Source organism: Arachis ipaensis, chromosome B10 (genome assembly GCF_059453495.1).
Source record: "Arachis ipaensis isolate K30076 ecotype BB chromosome B10, ASM5945349v1, whole genome shotgun sequence".
Classification (NCBI taxonomy): Eukaryota; Viridiplantae; Streptophyta; class Magnoliopsida; order Fabales; family Fabaceae; genus Arachis; species Arachis ipaensis.
Genome location: NC_142435.1, coordinates 8,299,302 through 8,309,832, shown reverse-complemented (window position 1 = coordinate 8,309,832; position 10,531 = coordinate 8,299,302).

The following is a 10,531-nucleotide window of genomic DNA, read 5'->3' as shown; positions in this document are numbered from 1 at the left end:
AATGCTCTTGATATATCTGGAAATAATTATTTATCATAGATATTAAATGCTGAAATTCATCTGGATTCAATGGATCTTGGAGATACCATTAAGGTTGAAAATAATGCATCCCAGAAGGATAAAGCCAAAGCTATGATTTTTCTTCGTCGTCATCTTGACGAAGGATTGAAAAATGAATATCTCACATTAAAGGATCCTGCAGATCTTTGGAAAGACCTTGAAGAAACGTATAATCATCAGAAAATGGTGATACTTCCTCAAGCTCGATATGAATGGACGCACTTGCGTTTACAAGATTTTAAATCTATAAATGAATATAATTCTGCAATGTTTCGAATCACCTCACGAATGAAATTATGTGGAGAAAAGATAACTGACCATGATATGTTGGAGAAAACTTTCTCAACCTTCCATGCCTCGAATGTGCTCCTACAGCAGCAGTATCGAGAAAAAGGGTTTAAAAAATATTCCGAGCTAATTTCTTGCCTTCTTGTTATTGAACGCAACAATGAGTTGCTATTAAAAAATTATGAAGCGCGTCCAGCTGGCGCCGCCCCATTTTCTGAAGTAAATGCGGCAAATCATTACCCCAAAAGAGGTAAATGGCAAGGTTTTAATAACAAAAAAAATTATGGAAGAAAAAGGAATTATGTTCAAAAGAGAGGATCTCACCAGAAGTGGGATAAAGAAAGAAATATCGAGCAGAATAAATCAACAGAGGATAAGTGTTTCCGTTGTGGTGAAAGGGCCATTGGTCACGTACCTGTCGTACCCCAAGGTACCTAGTCGATCTTTACCAGGCATCTTTGAAAAAGGATGACAAAGGAAAGGAAACAAATTTTGTTTCAAATGATACTGAAAATTCCACCACTCATTATGATGTATCTGATTTCTTTGAGGACCCTGAAGGAAATATTGGTCATTTGATCAATGATGGAATAGTTTAACATGTGGGATTGTGAAGTATCTATGTAAATAAATAATGTAAAGAACTTATTGTTAAGTTTTATTTTCTATGTATTTAAGTTTTAAATGTGATGTATATAAATAATGAAATATTAATGTTTATAAATTTTAAAATTATTAAATGTGTCAAATTTTAAAATAAAATTTTAGTATATGACATTATTTTGAACAGTGTTTCTTAGAAAAATAATTCCGATCAAGTATTCAATTTAACTGTACATACTACTCATTTTTATTATTTGTCTTTGAAGAAAATGGCAAGGATATACAATGAAGATGTATGCCTTGTGGATAGTGCAAGTTCACACACCATTCTCAAAAGTGATATATATTTTACCCATATTGTGCTAAAAGAGGAATATGTTAATACTATTATTGGCTCAGGCAATGTGATAGAAGACTCCAGAAGAGCTATAATTTTGTTTCCTGGAGGAACAAAATTTATAATAAATAATGCACTATTATCTACCAAGTCCCTAAGGAACTTGTTGAGTTTCAAAGATATTCGCCAAAATGGATATCATGCTGAGACAATGAATGAGGGAAATCATGAGTATTTATGTATCACAACTCATGATTCAAATAAGAAAGTTATATTGGAAAAATTACCCTCACTTTCATCTGAGTTGTATTATACCAAGATTAGTGCAATTGAATCACATGCCACTGTAAACCAGAAGTTTACTAACCCAAATGAATTCATAACTTGGCATGATAGATTGGGTCATCCGGGAACAATCATGATGAGGAGAATTATTGAAAACTCCCATGGACATTCACTAAAGAACCAGAAGATTCTTAAAACTAGTGAATTTTGTTGTGCTGCATGTTCTCAGGGAAAGTTAATTTTAAGGCCATCACCAGTAAAGATTGGATTTGAGTCCCCTGAATTCCTAGAAAGGATTCAAGGTGATATATGTGGACCTATTCATCCACCATGTGGATCTTTTAGATATTTTATGGTCCTAATAGACGCATCTTCGAGATGGTCACATGTGTGCTTATTGTCTTCTCGCAACCTGGCGTTTGTGAGATTACTGGCTCAAATTATTCGATTAAAAGCACAATTTTCAGAAAATCCAATCAAAGCAATTCGTCTTGATAATGCTGGTGAATTTACTTCCCAAGCTTTTGATGCTTATTGTATGGCTAATGGAATAAGTGTTGAACATCCAATAGCTTATGTTCACACACAAAATGGGTTAGCAGAATCACTTATTAAACGCCTCCAGTTAATTGCTAGACCCTTACTTATGAGAACAAATCTCCCAACCTCGGTTTGGGGGCATGCTATTTTACATGCCGCAGCACTTATTCGATTGAGGCCAACGAGTTACCATCAGTTCTCTCCTATGCAATTAGCTTTTGGCCAGCAGCCAAATGTCTCCCATTTAAGAATATTTGGGTGTGCGGTATATGTTCCCATTGCACCACCTAATCGCACCAAAATGGGACCCCAAAGAAAATTGGGGATATATGTTGGATATGATTCTCCCTCTATAGTGAGGTATTTTGAGATACAAACTGGAGATGTATTTAAAGCCCGGTTTGCGGATTGTCATTTTGATGAATCAAAATTTCCAACATTAGGGGGAGAGAATAAGCTTCCTGAAAAGGAACTTAATTGGAATGCATCATCCTTGATGCATTTAGATCCTCGATCAGGGCAATGTGAACTAGAAGTTCAAAAGATATACATTTGCAAAGAATAGCAAATGAATTGCCTGATGCATTTTTTGATACAAAGAGGATAACCAAATCTTATATACCAGCGAAAAATACCCCAATTCGAATTGATGTCCCAGTAGGACAAGTAGTCACTGAAGCAAATTCACGCCAGAAGCGTGGCAGGCCTGTCGGTTCCAAAGACCAAAATCCTCGAAAAAGAAAAGAGGTAAATACGATTCCTATTGAAAAAGATATAGTAGAGGCACCTGCAGTTGTCCAAAATTCTGATATGATTTTAACGCCAGAAGACGTTCAGGTACCTGAAAATTGTGAAAATGATGAGATCTCAATAAATTATGTCTTTACAGGAGAGAAATGGGACCGAAACAAGACAATTGTCAATGAAATATTTGCATATAATGTGGCATTAAATATCATGCATGAAAGTAAGGATCTTGAGCCAAGATCAGTCGAAGAATGTCGACAAAGGAATGATTGGCCAAAATGGAAAGAAGCCATGAAGGCTGAATTAGACTCACTTGCAAAACGTGAAGTCTTTGGACCTGTAGTCCGTACACCAGAAGATGTAAAACCTGTTGGATACCGATGGAAATTTGTGAGAAAACGAAATGAGAAAAATGAAGTTGTGTGCTACAAAGCCCGACTTGTGGCACAAGGTTTTTCACAAAGGCCCGGTATAGATTATGAAGAAACGTATTCCCCTGTAGTGGATGCGATAACATTGCGTTATTTGGTCAGTTTATCTGCATATCATAAACTGCATATGCATTTAATGGATGTGGTAACAGCCTACTTATACGTCTCATTAGATCGGGATATCTATATGAAAGTTCCTGAAGGACTAAAGATATCTAAACCATCAAATGAATATTCGCAAGGGTTATACTCAGTCAAATTGCAAAGATCTTTATATGGTCTGAAGCAATCTGGACGAATGTGGTATAATCATCTTACTGAGTATCTGGCAAAAAATGGATTCAAGAATGATGATATCTGTCCATATGTTTTCATAAAGAAATATGCATCTGGGTTCATTATAATTACTGTGTACGTTGATGATTTAAATATCATTGGGACTCTTGAAGAGATTCCAACAATTATAAAAACTCTAAAAGAAGAGTTTGAGATGAAAGATCTTGGAAAGACTAAATTTTGTCTCGGCCTACAAATCGAACATATAAAAAATGGGATCTTTATCCATCAAACAACATACACAGAGAAGATCTTAAAAAGATTTTATATGGATAAGTCACATCCCTTGAGTACCCCAATGATCGTAAGATCTTTGGATGTGAAAAAGGATCAATTCCGTCCTAAAGAAGAAAATGAAGATATCATTGGTCCTGAAGTACCATATCTTAGTGCCATTGGAGCGCTAATGTATCTTGCTAATAATACAAGACCCGATATATCATTTGCTGTGAATTTACTAGCAAGGTATAGTTCCTCTCCAATCAGAAGACATTGGAGTGGAATCAAGCAAATCTTTCGATATCTTCATGGAACGGTTGATATGGGATTGTTTTATCCATATGGATCCAAGTCACAACTAGTTGGCTATGCAGATGCTGGATACTTGTCTGATCCATATAAAGGGAGATCTCAAACAGGATACCTATTCACATATGGTGGTACAGCTATATCATGGAGGTCCACGAAACAGACGATTGCTGCAACATCCTCTAATCATGCTGAAATACTAGCAATACATGAAGCTAGTCGCGAGTGTTTTTGGCTAAGGAGTTTGATCCAATATATTCTGTCATCATGTGGACTGATTGATCAGAAGATAGCTCCAACTGTCATGTTTGAAGATAATGCAGCATGTATTGCTCAACTTAAAGGCGGATATATCAAAGGTGATAGAACAAAGTATATTTCTCCCAAATTCTTCTTCACTCATGATCTTCAAAATCAAGGGACAATTGATGTCCAACAGATCCGCTCAAGTGACAATCTGGCAGATTTATTTACAAAGTCACTCCCAAAATCCTCCTTTGAAAAATTGGTAAATCAGATTGGGATGCACCGATTTCGAGAAATTAAATGATGTCGACAAGAGGGGGAGACTGTACTCTTTTTTCCTTGGTCAGATTTTTTCCCATTGGGTTTTCTTGACAAGGTTTTTAATGAGGCAGTCCCTATAAAAAAGGATATTGTACTCTTTTTCCTTCACTAAGATTTTTTTCCACTGGGTTTTTCCTTTAGTAAGGTTTTAATGAGGCAATAATCCTAAATGGTCATCCAAGGAGGAGTGTTGTGATAAGTTCAAAAATGTGGATGATCATTATGGGCGGATGTTTTTTCCCTATGAAGAAATGAAGCCCCCAAGACAAATTGAAATTAAATAAAGTTTGAATTTGTCAATTCTTTACCTCTATAAATAGTGAGGTACGAGAGTATTGACGTACAACAACAAAACAATAATAAAACAAATATTCTCTCTCTCTTTCTTATACACATTAGCACTTCTTTATTTTCTCCTTTCATATACTACTAATATAATATTAATATATTATCTTAATATAATAATATTAGTAAATATTGATAGTAGTATTTTTCTATTCATACTTTATTGTATTACTTCTTCCTTATTTATTTTACAACATAATTCCAATTTTAACACACTTTATACTTCACTTTCCAAATATAGTCTTTTAGAAATAAAAAATAGAAAATAAAAAATATACTAAATCTACCAAGTCGGAAATTATTTTCTATATGGGGCAGTGTTGGTGAATTGGCCGGATATTGGCCAAGGAGGGAAATTACCGTTGGGTGGAGCTCACCGTCAACACGCCGGGGGCGTGGTGGCTGAGCGGGAGAGCCAGTTGGCAGAACGTCGGGGGCGTGGTGGCTGAGCAGGAGAGCCAGGTGGCAGCACGCCAGGAGCGTGGTGGCTGAGCGGGAGAGCCAGTTGGCAGCACGCCTGGGGCGTGGTGGCTGAGATGGCAGAACGCCGGGGGCGTGGTGAGTCACCACGCAAGGGGCGTGGTACGTCGAGGCCCGTGAGGCTTGGCAGAGCTGCGCGGAGTCCCAATGCACCTGCTGCACCACGCGGGGGGCGTGTTGCAGTCCCGCCTGCATGCAGGAGATAGCCCCCCACCCCGGGAACCAGCGCCAGTGATGCTCCATGTATATATGCATGCGTTGGAGTCTCTCTTCTTCACCTCCCATTCATGGTGTTTGAGTTGAGCTGAAGCAAAAAACATGAGGGAGTGCGAGAGAAGGAAGTGGGTAAGGCTGTAAGTAGTATTAGTGAGGAGAGTATAGTGAGTAGTAGTGAATAGTGGTGAGTTAAGTTTATACGTAGAAAGCAAAAGAATATTAGTTTAAAGGATTAAAAAAAAATGGTACGTAATTATCTGGCGCCTGAAGAACATATTATCAACTATTTGGATCATCCTATTTATGTAAGTAAACAAATTTTTTTTTTGCTGTATTTAAATTATTTTATTTTTTATATATTTTTTTTTATGCATGTATATTTTGTATTGAGAATATTATTTGGTATATTTTATAAATATTTTAAGAATATAACAATAATTTTTATAAAATAATAATAATAATAATAATAATAATAATAATAATAATAATAATAATAATAATAATAATAATAGGTATAATTTGTTATAATTTTTGTTATTAAGAACATGTTGAAGAATAAAAAACAACATATTCTGATGTTGTTGTAATAATATACGTTGCATGAGTAAAAAATATTATAATAAACTAAATATGTAAAATGTATAAAAAATATATAATAGTATATTATTATTATAATATGTTATATATACTATTCGTTATTAAAAAATTGAAAAAATAAATAAATTGATAAATTTAGTAAATAATACGTGATAGGTTAATATTATTAAATATTGTTATCGTATAAATATGTGAATGTTTATTATAAATATACGGACTTCTGCTTTGCCAACCAAGCCTTTCGATAACTGATGGTATAGTTGAATCTTGACTGGACTTCCGCAATTACAGATTTCACCTTGATGGACGAGTCCGTCTCGACCAACGGCCTTATAGCCTCAGCAACTGTATCTGAGTCCAACTTGGAATGATCCTGTGAAATCGTTCCGATGGTGCACGTGTGCCTACCGTTGTATCTGCGTATCTCTCAACAACCTTTTCTTCATATCAAGCTGGCTCGGATAAGCCAGTCACATCCACGCCCGTACATCTTGCATTTTGCATAGAACGTCTATAGCTCAGACTCATACACATCATAATCAACTCCTCTAGATATAGTGAAACTTCTAATTGCTGCAACGACCGACTTTCTAGAACTGTATTCCATTCCAATTCGGAACTCTCCGTCCTCAGGATCAGCAATACCTACAGAAAGCCGAAATCATCGTTTATTGCACAGTCCAAGGTATAAAGTAACAAAAACTTCTTACTTAGTCAACACGTACCTCTGTTTGCATATTCCGGAAACTCGGGGGCATGCATGGCGTCGAGATCCAACTCACACATAAAAGGTGGAACGCCCATCGGTTGACTGCTCGAGGGATGAACCACTACATTCTCCACTGCTGCCTCAACTCCCACATCACCATCCTCATCTTCGTCGCCGGCTTCATAAGTGGCTTCGAAGTCCTCTTCGCTATCACTATTCATTCTTTCGTACACCGCAGCTATATCATCATTTACATCTATATCATTTTGGACCGCTACTGCCTCTACATCTTCAAACTCAACGTACATCTCAATCTGCAGGTGTCTCATATAAGTCTGCCGGTGAATTTGAAACATATTCTGCATACTCGCTTCATCCGTGATCGGAATGGTATCAAACTGTATTAGACCACCAAAAACCAGAATCGGATTCCGGTACAGAATTCTGCTCACTCTCATTAACGTACCATTCTCTATGCTTTGACATAGGCCGTTCTGCAGCTCCATTAACGTCATCGTGCATGGAACCACAAACGAAAACGAATTTTGTGACACAAACCTCACTCCCTCATGAGTATTACGTATTATCTCACTATTACGATACACCACCAAATTTGCGGTGTCCTCCATTACACCAACAACAGCATCAAAGAATCCTCATAACACACTCAAATCTCACTCACTCGGTATGGAAAACACTATCGAGCTCTACCTTATATAGAGCAGTGCACTTAACATGCCCCCCACGTGGTGCACACTTGGACCAATCACCTGTCGCCACGTCAGCACGCCCCCCACGTGGTGCAGCTGCTGTCCAACCAAGTTCCGCCACGTCAGCACGCCCCCTGCGTGCTGACTAAGCACGCCCCCTGCGTGCTGCCTAGGTGGCTCAACCACAGCATGCCACCTAGCTTCCACGCCCACCACGTGTTGTATGCACCACGCCCCCTGCGTGTTGTGCATTTCATCTGACACGTCCATCTCTGTGTAATACATACAGTTACTCCATTTTCTCCCAATTCACCAAAATATTTTCCATATTTAAATTAACGAGCCCTACCAAGTATTCAGTATTTACATTGAATTATTTTTTTTATCTCCTTCACTTGAGAGTTCTCATTCTCACACAAGTTGACGATGGATCCTTTGGTTCTATTTCCAACCACAACAGTTTTCCATTCCTGCTGGGTCCCCCATCGGCCTATCACCAACCTCCGATCCATTCAACAACCACCACAGTGTAGTAACATAGTTCAATTACAGATTCCACCTAATAAATTTAAAAGTTTTACATTTTCACATTCTGATCTTTTCCATTTTAGGGAAACAAAAAAGGTAAGAATAAGAAACCTGGCTTCTTATCGTTCCATTTTATTGAAAAAAGAAACACAAAATAACATCATTACACAATGAATTCATTTGGCCACTGTGCACGTGGAATTCATCTATTTTCCCATCACAGATACACACCAATGCCACCGGTCCTCTCTCTCTCTCTCTCTAAGCTCGAACATTGTTAATGGTCCCAAACTCCCACTCCCATTTCTGGACCACTTTAATTTCTCTACAAATATACCACTTGTATTATTAAACAGAGCAAATAATATAATTCAATTCTTTCGCTGTTTCAATTTTTATCAATTTATGATATTTCTAGCTACATGGTTTTCAGTTTCCAAATCTTGTCAACCACCTAGCTAGCTAGTACGATCCTTTTGTTATTATATTATTATTATTTTTTCTTTGAATTTATTATTCATGGTGATACATTGAGCATATTGGGCTTTCGAAATGGTCCCCCAATAATATTATTATAAATATGTGGAGGACCACGAATTATTCCATTTACGTATTAGGATTGGATTTGTATATATAAGTAGTGAATTTAACTCCACCTTCATATCTTTACACAGAAACCAGTATTTGGCGATGCATCCCCTCATGCTATGGCTTTTGCCTCTTACGGCAACTTGGTACCGTTAAAATTAAATTTATTGGTGTATTATTATTCTCAAGTAACCATAGGAGTGAATGAAGAGAATTAACACTTCTTGGGGAACCCAAGATATTAAAATTGACTCTTAAGGCCCTTCAAAAAGACATAGGCACTCACTAGGCATAGCATAGGCATTGGAATATGTCACAGCTTCACACATTGATGATGGCTTAATTAGCATGCTGCATACACTGCCAGGATCTCCACGTCTTTCTGAGAACAACATAGACCAAATATGGTTAAATATATTTTTTGTCTTTAAAATTTAAAAATATTTTTAAATTTTATTTTATTTTAATTTTATTTTAAAAATTTTTAATTTACATCAAATTTATCCATAATGACTAATTTTTTAAAAAAATTATGATCAATTTAGGAATAACTTCACAAGAATAACTTTTAGAAAAAATTTCAAGTGTACTATCGGTATTCCAATTGTTTTAACCGTTGATTTTAATTAATATATATTTTATAATTCAGATCAACGGTTAAAATAATTGAAATACCGGTATTTTCGGTACATTTAAAACTCTTCCTAACTTTTAATATAAACAAATCAAACATATTTATTATGCATTATTATTGAGTTAGTCCTAATTTTTTTTTTAAAATTTGATTATCAAAAATATATTTGATGTAAATAAAAAAATTTTAAAATAAAATTAAAATAAAATAAAACTTAAAATTTTTTTAAAACTTTTAACAAATTTAAAAAAAAATATATTGTATCCTAAAAGATAATATAAATATTATTAGAAATATAATAATTCACTTATTTTTTAATTAGTTTAAGTTTTTTTAAAAAATAGTATTATAATATAATAATTTCTCTTATCTAAAAAAAACATAAAGCAAAAAAATATATGTAAAAGTTTAAATAAATCTGAAAAAAAAGATCTTATTTAAAAATATATATTAAAAATATAATTATTTATATATTTTTTAGGTCATCTTAAACTTTTAGAATGAACCATACCAGATTAAGGTACAACTACTCCTTCTAAATCTTACTGGATACAAATGCTCATGAATATCGCAATTAAACCCATTCCATCTAATGATCTAAGCAGCAATTGCATCTATATGCCTTATGTGGTTACAAAATGGCTCGGAGAGGAATATTCTAATTTAGGTGACATCATGGGCTTAGAAAGAAAGAAAACGGTGTACACTATTGGGGTAACTAATTACTAAGTAACAAAGTGCTATTAATGCATGTATATCTATATATTTCTTTGTGAATAAGGTAGTAGTAACTGATGAAGGGGATAAGCAGTTAAAGATGAAATTTATTGGTAGCATATAATGCTGGAAAAAAGAAGGGGGGTAAGGAAAAGAGCCCTTTACTAAACTTTACCTTATAAGGGCGATACACAGGTGAGTTTAGACAGCAGCATGTTTTGACTGTACAAGCTTTAAAGACGAATCTAGTTGGGACAGTAACAAGTCCTTTGGATAATGACTAGT